This window comes from Callithrix jacchus, chromosome 2, assembly GCF_049354715.1.
Source record: "Callithrix jacchus isolate 240 chromosome 2, calJac240_pri, whole genome shotgun sequence".
Classification (NCBI taxonomy): Eukaryota; Metazoa; Chordata; class Mammalia; order Primates; family Cebidae; genus Callithrix; species Callithrix jacchus.
Window position 1 is genome coordinate 124,589,566 of NC_133503.1, and position 11,886 is coordinate 124,601,451.

Below are 11,886 nucleotides of genomic sequence, written 5' to 3' on the forward strand. Positions count from 1 at the left end.
TTCAACATGAGTTTCGAAGGCACAGGCGTTGAAACCATAGAAGCAAACGTTGCCTTCCCATTTTTTTTACTTCTTAATCGGCTATACTTGGTGAGATCTCTCTGACACTGAGATAAATTGCCTATTAATTCCTCTGTGATTTCTAAAAATAGTAATTCACAGGGTTTTGTATTTCCATTTCTTGGTTAGCTAGTGAGCATATAATGCTATGTGCTATGAATACAAGATATGTGTAGTAAATGCTCCATTAATATTTGTTGGAAAAAAGTTAGTTAGAAAATAGGGATTTCTTTACATCTTTTTTTATTCCAGTTTCTGTTCAACATTTTTTCTGAGTTCATCCTTACAGCTACACTGTCAAGGTGGCCAGCATGAATATATCCTTATTCTGGCCGGGTGCTCATTCTAAGTAGTTAGGTACCCTGAAAGAAGATTCTTATTCTTATTCTTGCTCTTGCTTTCATCTCAGTGTTTTTTGTTGTTGCTGTTGTTGTTGTTTTTCCTTTGCTGCCTCTAGGGATGGTACATCAGGTGCTCCAAAGGCTCTATACAGTCACGTGCTTAGTGACTTCACAACTTCGCACTGTTTCTTCTCCTTCACATAGAAAGTTCTTTCCAGTCTCTGATGATGAAGCTCACTGTTTTCAACAATTGACCTCTTTATAGAACTGGAGGCAGTGCCCACAAGTCAACTTGCACTGTCAGCTAACTTTTGCAGCATATCCTTTGACATACAGGGAACTCAGGGTGCTTGGGGTGAGACACAGTATAGTATGAATATTCTCTCCAGTCTTCCCTTTGGATATGTCACGACAGATTCCACTGGCTTCTTAATATTAAGAGATTGCTGCTGCTCATCAAACTAAAGTCAAAACCATAAATTCCAGATTCTCCTGATTCTCAGGTTACCTGACTTGAGGGTTAGGCATGCAGGAACTGCCTCTCTCCAGCCTTAACTGGGTGGAAGGTAATTTAGGAAAAGGAAGAGAATAAAGTAAGGTCATTCCTCAAGATAATTCATAGACGTTCTTCGCTCCTCTCTGTCCTCCACCTCCTTTTCCAGCATACTTTATTAACCAGCAACATATTCTGGTTAGGTATATCTTTTGAAACTACCAGATTTTGTATAGTCACTTTTCTATTCAGACAATTACGAGGAAACAAAAATGGAAATTTTTCTTTTCTGTTTGAGGTTACTAGGCTGATGAATAATGTGGCATATTATTTTTCATACATCAGTTCATGAGACATTTTTGGAAATATAAATTTAGTTATCCTCCATGTAATATAGGTAACATATCCTATCTCCTCAGCTCCTATAATTACCCTCTTCTCCCAACTAAGTATACTTATCAAATCAACTCAAATTATTGGATATAGAATACAGGCCAGACAACCATTTGTTTTACTGATATTCTTTCTTTTTTCCTTTTCTTGTAATTGAATTATGACTTAGAAATCTGAATGAAGAGATAAAAGCAGAAAAATGTTTTACATAGTCTTGGTATCAATAATTTCAAAAATTTAATTCATAGTAGATGTAATTGTTCTCTTCTTAATGGATCAAACAACCACAATCATTACTTTACCATTCTTTGTCAGATATCATTGGATCTTCTACAGAGAAAAGAATAAAAATACTTTAGCATCTAATTCAGAGATAAAAGACTTAGACTTTGACCCTCTACAATAGTTCTCACACCTTGACATATGTCAGAAGCACTCCGAATGTTTGTTATATGACAACCTGGTGGTCTCTACCCTAAGAGTTTCTGTTTCAGTAGATCTGGAATAGGGCCCAAGACAGCATTTCTTTCTTTCTTTTTGTGTGTGTATGTGTGTGTGTGTGTGTGTGTGTATGTGTATGTGTATATATATATATATATATATATATATATATATTTTACTCTACTTTCAGTTCTGAGGTACATGTGCAGATCTTGCAGGATTGTTACATTGGTATATGCATGCCGTGGTGGTTTGCTGCCTCCATTCCCTCGTCACCTACATTACCTGTTTCTCCCAATGTTATCCTTCCCCAATCTCTCCACCCCCTGCTACTCCTCCCCTAGCCTCTCATCCCCCAATAGATGCCAGTGTGTGATGTTCCTCTCCCTGTGTCCATGTGTTCTCATCATTCAACACTCACCTATGAGTGAGAACATGTGGTGTTTGATTTTCTGTTCTTGTGCCAAGACAGCATTTCTAACAAGATGTCCTGATGCTGCTGGTCCAACACCATTCTTTGAGAACCACTGTAATGAAGTGTATAAGAGTTTCACAGAATCTCTGAAACAATATGTAAAATACTGTATAAACTGCATATACATTGTTATGGGGACACCATCCAATGTTTCACCATATTTCCAAAGAGGTCAGTAAATCCCAAATGGTTTAGTCACTCATTAGTTTAGTGTTGTGATATTAGAACCAAATAAATACCAATATTTGCACTTCAATTATATTTCGTTTTTATGTCTATAAGAACTGTGGCCCTACCAGACTGGAAACAATTTGAAAAGAAAACAATCAAGCTGCTGCTTAACTTCAATGACAAAATTAGACTTCTTTCTTTTTAGAAGAATATCATAGAATGTCATTAACTTACTCTTAGTGGCAGTTGAGAATATATTAAAATGTCTTAAGATGACCCAAGAAAGGTAAATACAGTAAAGGAGTAAAATAAATTGGCAAATAGTTGGGTGGCAAGGTGAAATACTCCAACTAATTTTAGCAACTCAGTCATATAACTTAAACACAGGAGATGTTAAGGGACAAAACACTTTGTGAATTACGGGTTTCAGTTTGTTGCACCACGACATTCAATATGAACCTATTTCATGTCCTGGTCGAAAATATATTTGGTCAATATACACACTTAGAACAATGAGGCTGGGACACTACTTTTGTGCAATAACAATTGTTATTGTTTAATTTACAGATTGATGCACATTAATACATGAAAACTTTAGGAAGGTTAGAAATAGGACAATGTCACACCAAAAATTATGTTTGGGTGTTAAGTTAAAGAGAAAGGATGCATGTATTTGTAATATTGATGAAGTTTAACATAGTAGAATATCTAATAGATTGTGACTGCAACTTAGACTAGTTAAAACCAAACAGTATATGTTTTTCTCTTATTGTGAATAATGTTATAAACAACATGGGAGTACAGATTTCTTTTCAAGATACTGATTTCATTTCCTGTGGATATATGCTCATAAGATTTAATTGCTGGATTGTATGGCAGTTCTACGTATAACTTTTTGAGGCATCTCCATACTCTTTTCATAATGGCTGTACTAACTTACACTTGTTATCCTTCATTTTTCTGAAAATAGCCATTGTAACAGGTGTGAGCTGATATCTCATTTAGGTTTTGGTTTGCATTTCCCTGATGATTAGTGATGTTGAAGACGTCTTTATGTATCTGTCAGTCATTTGTATGCCTTTTTTGAGAAAAATGTCTATTCAGATTCTTTGCCTATTTTTAAATTGGGATACTTATTTATCATTATATAATTTTTGCATAAGATTTTTATACATTTTGGATATAAATGACTTATAATATATATATAATTTGCAAATATTTACTTTCATCCCATAGATTGCCTTTAATTTCACTGATTGTTTTCTTTACTGAATAGACATTTTTTAATTTGATGAAGCACCACTCATATATTTTTGGTTTTGCTGCCAATGTTTTTGGTGTCATATCTGAAAAAATATGCCAAGACCAATATCAGTGAGGTTTTTCCCTATTATTTTTTCTAGGAGTTTTACATTTGAGGTGTTACATATAAGTTTTTAATCCACTTTGAGTTGATTTTTGTATATGATGTAAAATAAAGGTACAATGTCATTATTTTTCATGTGGATATGTGGTTTTCTTGAGATCATTTTTCAAGGAGGCTATATCTTTCCTACTATTATATATTCTTACATTCTTATCAAAGAAGGGTTGACTGTATATGCCAAGGTGTTTTGTCTGGGTTCTCTATTATGGTCTATATGTATGTTTTGTTTTGTTTTTTAACTAGTACCGTACTGCTTTGATTACTATAGTTTTGTAATGTATCTTGAAATCAGGAAGTATGGTTCTGCCAACTTTGCTTTTCTCAAGCCACTTTGGGGCTAATACTGGTAGCTCACATCTGCAATCCAGCACTTTGGAATGCTGAGGCAGGAGACTTGTTTGAGTCCAGCAGTTCAAGACCAGCCTGAGCAATATGCCGAAAGCTTGTCTCTACAAAATTTACAAAAAAAAAAAATACCCAAGTATGGTGGCACACACCTGTATTTCCAGCTACTCAGGTGGCTGAGGTGGGAGGACAATGTGAACCTTGGAGGTTGAGGCTGCAGTGAGCTGTGATCACAACATAGTACTCCTGCCTCAATGACAGAGTGAGATCTTGTCTAAAAAAAAAAAAACCAAAAAAAGGAAACCTAAAAAGATTGCTGATATGGTTTGTCTCTGTGTCCCCACTCAAATCTCATGTCAATTGTCTCTTCCCCATGTGTCAGGGTAGAGACCTGGTAGGAGGTGATTGGATCATGAGGATGGATTTCCCTCTTGCTGTTCTCATGATACTGAGTTCTCATGAAATCTGATGGTTTTAAAGTGTTGCACTTCTCCTATATCTATCTCTCTCTCTGTCTGTCTCTTTCCTGCTCTTCCATGGTAAAACACACCTTGCTTCCTCTTTACCTTCTGCCATGATTGTAAGGTTCCTAAGGTGCGGCCATTCATGTGGAACTGTGAGTCAATTAAACCTCTTTTCTTCATAAATTACCCAGTCACAGGTAGTTCTTTATAGCAGTGTGATAATGGACTAATATAATTTCTTTGGCTATTTGGAGTTTTCTGTTGTTCCATATAAATTTTAGAATTGTTTTTTCTACTTCTGAGAAAAGCATCATTGTTATTTTTTATAGATATTTGTTTGGTCCATTTTCTGTGCTTATAATAGAATACCTGAGACTGGAAATTTATACATAAAAGAGGTTTATTTCTTGCAGTTCTGGAGGCTAGGATGTCCAAGATCAAGTGGCTGCATTTGGTTGCTTCTGGTGAGGGCTTTGTGCTGTTTCACAAATGACAGAAAACATCACAGGGCAAGAGGAGCTGAGTTTGCTAATGCAGCTGTCTCTTTATCCTCATATAAAGACACTAATGCTCCACTCTCATTTTGTCATCTAATCTTAGTCACCTCCCAAAGGTCCCACCTCTCAAATAGCATAGTCAAATTTCCCATCCTTTAAACACTGTTACAGTGGGGACTAAGTTTCAACATGAGTTTTGGAGAGGACAAATATTAAAATCATAGCAGGATTGTACTGAATCTGTAAATTACTTTGGGTAATATAGATATTTAACAATACTAATTCTTTCACTTAATGAACACAGGATACTTTTCTACATATGTTTTTCTCAATTTATTTTATTAATATATTATAGTTTTCATTATACTGACCTTTAATTTCCTTGGCTAAATTTATTTCTAAGTACCTTATTATTTTTGATGCCATTGTAAATGGAATGGTTTTCTTAATTTCTTTTTTGGATAGTCTTTCGTTGGTGTATATAGACTCAATGGAGTTTTGTGTGTTAATTTTGTATTCTACGACTTTCCTGAAAAGTTAGCTGTAACATTATTTTGCAGATTTTGCAGTGTCTTCTATGTATAGCATCATCTGCATGTCTTCTGAAAACAGAGACAATTTAACTTCTAAAAGCTGCCAACAAAGAAAAGCCCAAGAACAGATGGCTCTATGGGTGACATCTACCAAGCATTTAAAGAATTAGCAATTCTCACACTCTTTCAGGAAATTGAAGAAGAGGGGAACACTTCCAAACCCATTTTATAAGACCTGGATTACCCTCAAACCAAAGCCAGAAAAGGACACTACAAGACGATAAAACACAGGCCAATATTCCTGGTGAACATAGATGCAAAATTTCTCAACAAAACACCAGCAAACCCAATTCAGCAGTACATTAAAACAATCAAATACCATGGCCAACAGAAATTTTTTCTTCCCTAAGATGCAAGGATATTTCACATATGTAAATCAATAAACGTAATACACCAGAGTAACAGAATTAAGAATAAAAATTATATAATTATCTCAATAGATGCAAAAATATGATTCAACAAAATTCAACATTCTCTTATGATTAAAAACATATTAAAATAAATTATGAATACAAGGGATATACCTTAATATAGTTAAAACCATATACAACAAGTCCATAGCTAACATTACAATCAATGGTGAAAAGTCAAAAATATCCCATTTAAGGTCAGCAACAAAACAAAGGTGCCCACTTTCACCACTTCTGTTCAACATAGTACTTCAAGTCTTAGCTGGAATAACCAGATAAGAAAAAAATAAAATAAACGATATTCATGTGAGAAATAAAAAAAGGTAAAAGTGGTTTTGAAATAGAAGGTGAGTCAGGTCATAAACCTAGACACATTGAGTGATTCATTTATGTTTTCTAAGGCAAAGTTCTCTACTTGGATATTTAGGAATGATATTACTGACCTTGTCTACTTGCTGTGAACATTGAATGACATAATACTTAAGGAGTCACAAATAAACATGAACAAGTACAAAACAAAACTAACTTAGTCTTTTTAACACAGAATATAAAGACGAAGATTCAGAAGTGAGATATTTTCCAGGGTGTCAAAGCCATTTGCAAATTTTAAATTATTATTTTTAGGCACTGTATCTCCAAAACAAGTCATCTAATTTCAAAAGATTGTCAACACAGTCCTAAATTTTTATCTAATTTTCTTCTTGAAAATGAAAATCAGGTGAATGATATTTTTAATTCCTGCTTAGATCAAGGAATTCACTGAACATAATCTATTTTTACAAAAAAAATTCATTAGAAGGTAAGAATGGATAAAAATGTAGAAAGGCAGTGAGAATTTGGGGATTTAGACTACTGTTTGGTCATAAATTTGCATGCATTTTCTGTTTTTTAAGGGGGCTATTCGTAAGAAGAATTTTTAAAAGGATATGCAAATCTCTTCCTGAATTAGTAAGGAATAGAAGCACTGAAAACTTGGAATAGAAAAACGAAGATAAAGTGGTAGCCAGAATATAAGATTTTTTACTATACTGTTGAAAACAATCGGCCTATTGAAGAATATTAAATTGTCATTAAAGTAGCATTATAGACTTCAGTACCAAGTATAAAGCTACTAATGTCTTTTGAGGTAAGTTGTTTGAAAGATAAGTGCTCATCTGGGCTGAACAGGTAAAGGTCGATTGAAGAATTTAAGTTACCTTTCAGATAAAAAATTTTCAAAGTAAAACATACACTTTGAAAAATGTAAAATGGTAAAAAGTAAAATTTCCCCTTCTCACAGCTTGCCCACATTATCTGAAGTCTCCTTCTCAAAGACAGGCAGACTAACCTTCCCTATATATCTTTCCAGAAATTTAATATAATGATATAAGTAAATATATATTTTTTAACCTAACCAGTGTCATATTGGTAAAACTTCCTTTTTCACTTAATAGATTATGCCCAACATTATCCATATCACAACATATACTTTCTCCTTTTTAAAAATCTATGTTATTTTATTGTATGGATGATTATATTTAACCAGTCCCTTGCTATCAATACATTTCAGTTGTTTTAATTGACCTTTTGATGTTATAATGTAATGCAACAAAAAATTCTCAGACACGAATGTTGAGAATACTTGGATGAATTCCTAAGTATGGGATTGCTGGTTCAAAGAGTATGAGTATATCTAATTTTGATAGAAGTTGCAAGTTACCATTCAAAAAAGTGGGACCTATTTCTAAACCCACTAAAATTATATGAAAATGCCCTATTATCTTATCTGATAACTAGGTCACTTTTGTTCTCTGGGACCATGGGCCAACTTGAAGTTATGCATCCATGATTCCAAGACACGGTCAGAATAGCATTTGATGGAGAAGCTAACTTATAAAGCCTGCTTTTCCAATGAGTATCAGTTGGAATAAAGTTAAATAGAAATTTTTACAGACTACTAGAAAAACTTTTGACAGCAAGATGTGGTAAATGGAAAATTTTTGTATAGTAACCATTCCTAAAAATTTAGAATGTACAAAATGTCACTGCTTTTGTCTTTTTTAGTAATTTCTTTGTAATACAACTATTTTATGATTTTATTTTGGAGAATACAAATTATTTTAGTAATTATACAAACACAGATGACACCCAACTCTTTTTTCCTCTACAATATTTAAATCCCTTAAAGGTGAGAATTCTCCTATTTTTTAGAATTTTTTGATGGAAAGACCATCGAAAAAAATAGAGCTTATTGTTTTGTGACAAACTGTGAAAATTTCTTTTGTTAGCCTCACTTGTTTTGTGTGTCCTCAATACAAGTAAAGGAGTATGTACTTGGCTTTAAATGGTTCCCTTGGCAACTTCTGTAAATTCCAGAAAGTGTTTGTGTGTGCGTGTACAGTATTTAAGGATTCAGAGCATTTTCAAAACTCTGTATAAGACATCACTGGGAAACCATATGGATTGAAAATTTGTGTGTTTATTAGTATAAAATATAAAAGGTTGTAATAATAGATTACAAAACACATTATAATATCTAAATTTTAGTTATATATTGAAATCTAATAGTTTATAAAAATATATTTTACCATAATCCGGAGTATGCCTTAATTTTTGTTAAATTAGTCCTCATCATTAATTACTTTTTAAAAAAGAAATATCTCTCTAAAATGTAATTGAATATATAATTCAGTTTATATACAAGTATTCTAAAACTCTAAAATGTGTAGTTTTAGCAAGCCTTTAAAGCAGTGAATTTGTAGAATGTTCTCAGAAAAGTGAGAGTAAAAGGTGATTCTAAGTCATTGAAACCTAAATAACCCTAGTTTTATAAGTCATTCTCTAAATCTTTTACACTCTGAGAAGGGCTTGTCATTTTATTAATAACCTAATACCTGAGAATGATGTACAAGATTATTTTGGAAATTTCCCTTTTCTAGCTGCCTGATGAGCTGTTAAGATCATTTTTCTGCAATTGATGTTATATTCAGTACTTCAAGAAGTCGTTGAAATGTTAGTTTCTAGTTATATATTACCATGGTAGTGCTTTCATTTTATCTGAACTTTTATTGAACATATTAAATGTCTGTGGTAGTTCTAGTTCAGTTACTGAAAAATGATCAAGTTTCCCAGAATATATTTTATGGCTTTCAAAATCCTACAAATGAAAAGTCTTGCTTGTTCTTTGATATAGCAGAAACAGTTAAGTGGAATAACTGTAAAAAGAAGAGATATTTATAATGAATTCCTTTCAAAAGCCTCATTTTTCTTTCATTGATGTCAAATAATAGAAATAAAATGTAAAATTAAAGGTTCAAAGTTTTACAGTCTAAGAATGTGGATCCATCATACTGAAGAAGACCATTAATAATCCCCATAATTACACAATATAAATACTCAGTGGTGATAAAGAATATAACTTGAAGGCATGACCACATAAAAGTTGATAACTGTACACTTAAGGTCACTACACTGAGGGAGCAAGCCATCAAAATACAGTACATGATCTCTTGAAATATTAGAAGTAATTATTCAGTGAATAATCCTCAAAGTGTCACGTGTTTCATGATGAGTAGAAGTGGTTCTAATTTAAATTTTGGACCGCTTATAGGTAATTAACCTGTAGAGCCAAATAATTTTTAAAAATTCCACATAATTATTAAATGCTATTCCAGTTTCCTTTAGGTAATCTAAAAACTTTTATAGTTTCACGTAGGTAATGAATTTTTCTATTAATATTGAAAGGTTCTTGAGTCAGTGATATCAAAGCATATAATTATAGTGAAAATAACTTCATCATTAAACCAAAATAACCAATAGTCAGCAGAATCAACAGCATATTATTTGGCTGGGTCATCCAGTTTGTGTTTTCAAGTGAATGAATCCACCAGGGAGATTGGACAGTTTCTATTGAAACTGGTTGAAATAAAAGTTCATAATGTTCATGCATACATGTAGTCTGAGTCAAGGTTCTTCTACAACAACATGATGAAGAGAGAAATTTATAAAACACAAAGATTATTTACAATTCATGAACCAAAGACCTTTTGAATACTATACTTGGTATTGCCTTTTTTAGTAAGTCATTACCTAGGAGGGCATGTTCTCAGAATTTTGTATTTGTCTTGAGTTAATGACAGATATGAAATTCACTCACATAATATTGACTGTGAAAAATTAAAGGAGAGTTGTCTTGATGTAGATTATCTTCAAGCTGTGACTAATGGTTTTCAAAAGCAGTTCTGAAGAATGTTTCTTTACAATAAATACCACCTGCTAGCCGAACTCATCTTCCCCTTCATGCCTGTGAAGTTAAAATTTATCGTATTTTTTTCAAATCACCTGAAGTTCCAGTTAGATACACCAATTATTATTATATAATTACCTACTCAGTAATCACACATATAAGGGGCGGGGCCTAGGAAACTATTTAACAAAATGGAAGTAGATGATTCTGGTCAAGTTTGGTAAATACGACATTAAACCTGGAAACTCATTTATTTTTTTGTAGGTATTTAAGACTAAATTTTACCTTTAGACTTGTTTAAATGCTGGATTTCTTAAACTTACATGGAATTTAAATTTTTTATAATAGACTTCAGCAAATATGAATGAAAGCAAATACATTATTCTAGTGTCTGTTAGGATATTCTATTGTGCCTTGCTTCACATTTGGCTTTTTTCCTATTAGTTAGGAAGCCATCAGTTATACTAATGGATCTTTAGCTACGATATACACCAATATAACTTCATTTCAGTATTTATCTATAGTCTCACTTGCTACTCTCTTCTGTTTCAAATCTATAGCTATATCATCTATATCTATGCATCTATATCAATATCCAATCAGTTACCCCTGGCCTTCTCTGTCTTTTGGCTATCTCATCCCTATTCTTCAAGCTTCAGTTATTCTTACTTTTATTTTCTCTGTTCCTTATCAGTATTCATTGACAGATATTTACTGAACACTGTCTGTGTGTTAAGCACTAGATTATGAAACACAGAGATGAGTAAGACCATAATTTCTGACAAAATGAGTTTACAGTTTAGATTATCTTAATGGCTTTATCTTTCTGACCATACTTTTGTTCCTATCTATTGTAAAGTTTTCAGACCTCTACTTTCCAATATTTTCATTTCAAAGTAAAGGGAATGAATAAAAAAGATGGCTTGGAATTAGAAAATGGATTTTGAAGGTGTTCCACACCTGACTTTGTGCACCCAGAGATCTGAAGCAGGCTGAATATTTTTTTCTTAATATTTTTCATTTTTGTGGAAATTTCCTGACTGAATAATAATTTTTATTATACCTATTTATTGTTTTGATCCTTTCTTGCCATATTTTTTTCTTTTTTTATTGTACTTCTCCTTAGCATGTTTCACGTTCTCTTATCATTCTTTATTGTGTCTTATTTGGAGGTAAACCAATAATTATAGACATTTTAAGAATTGCAGTGTACATAAGACTCAGTAAAATGATGAATAAGAACATCAAGATGAAAGTATTTGGCTTTGATGCAAAGGCATTTTATCATTTATCCTGAGATTGCCAAATTATTCTAAATGCAGCTATACTTTCAGAGCTGAATACACACTGATTGAAGCTTCACTAGAAGACTGACTTATAAGGTACAGTTCAGTCATTTTTATCAGTCTTAAACAGATGTTTTTCTACAGCAATTTATGAACATATATTATAACCTCGGGTCACAATGGGAGAATGTCCTTGAGGAATTAGATATGTCTGCAGAGGGCTGGGCACGGTGGTTCACGCCTGTAATCCCAGCACTTTGGGAGGC

The 11,886-nt window shown here is 32.9% G+C and overlaps 1 long non-coding RNA gene across 1 annotated transcript in view; it reads left to right on the top strand.

Moving 5' to 3' along the window:
- Positions 1 to 2,380, top strand: part of LOC128931357 (uncharacterized) — a 44,781-nt gene extending 42,401 nt beyond the window's left edge. The window contains exon 7 of the long non-coding RNA XR_008479666.2: positions 2,201 to 2,380. This is a non-coding gene — a long non-coding RNA (uncharacterized LOC128931357). The remainder of the gene's footprint in view (positions 1 to 2,200) is intronic.
- Positions 2,381 to 11,886: the final 9,506 nt, after the last annotated feature.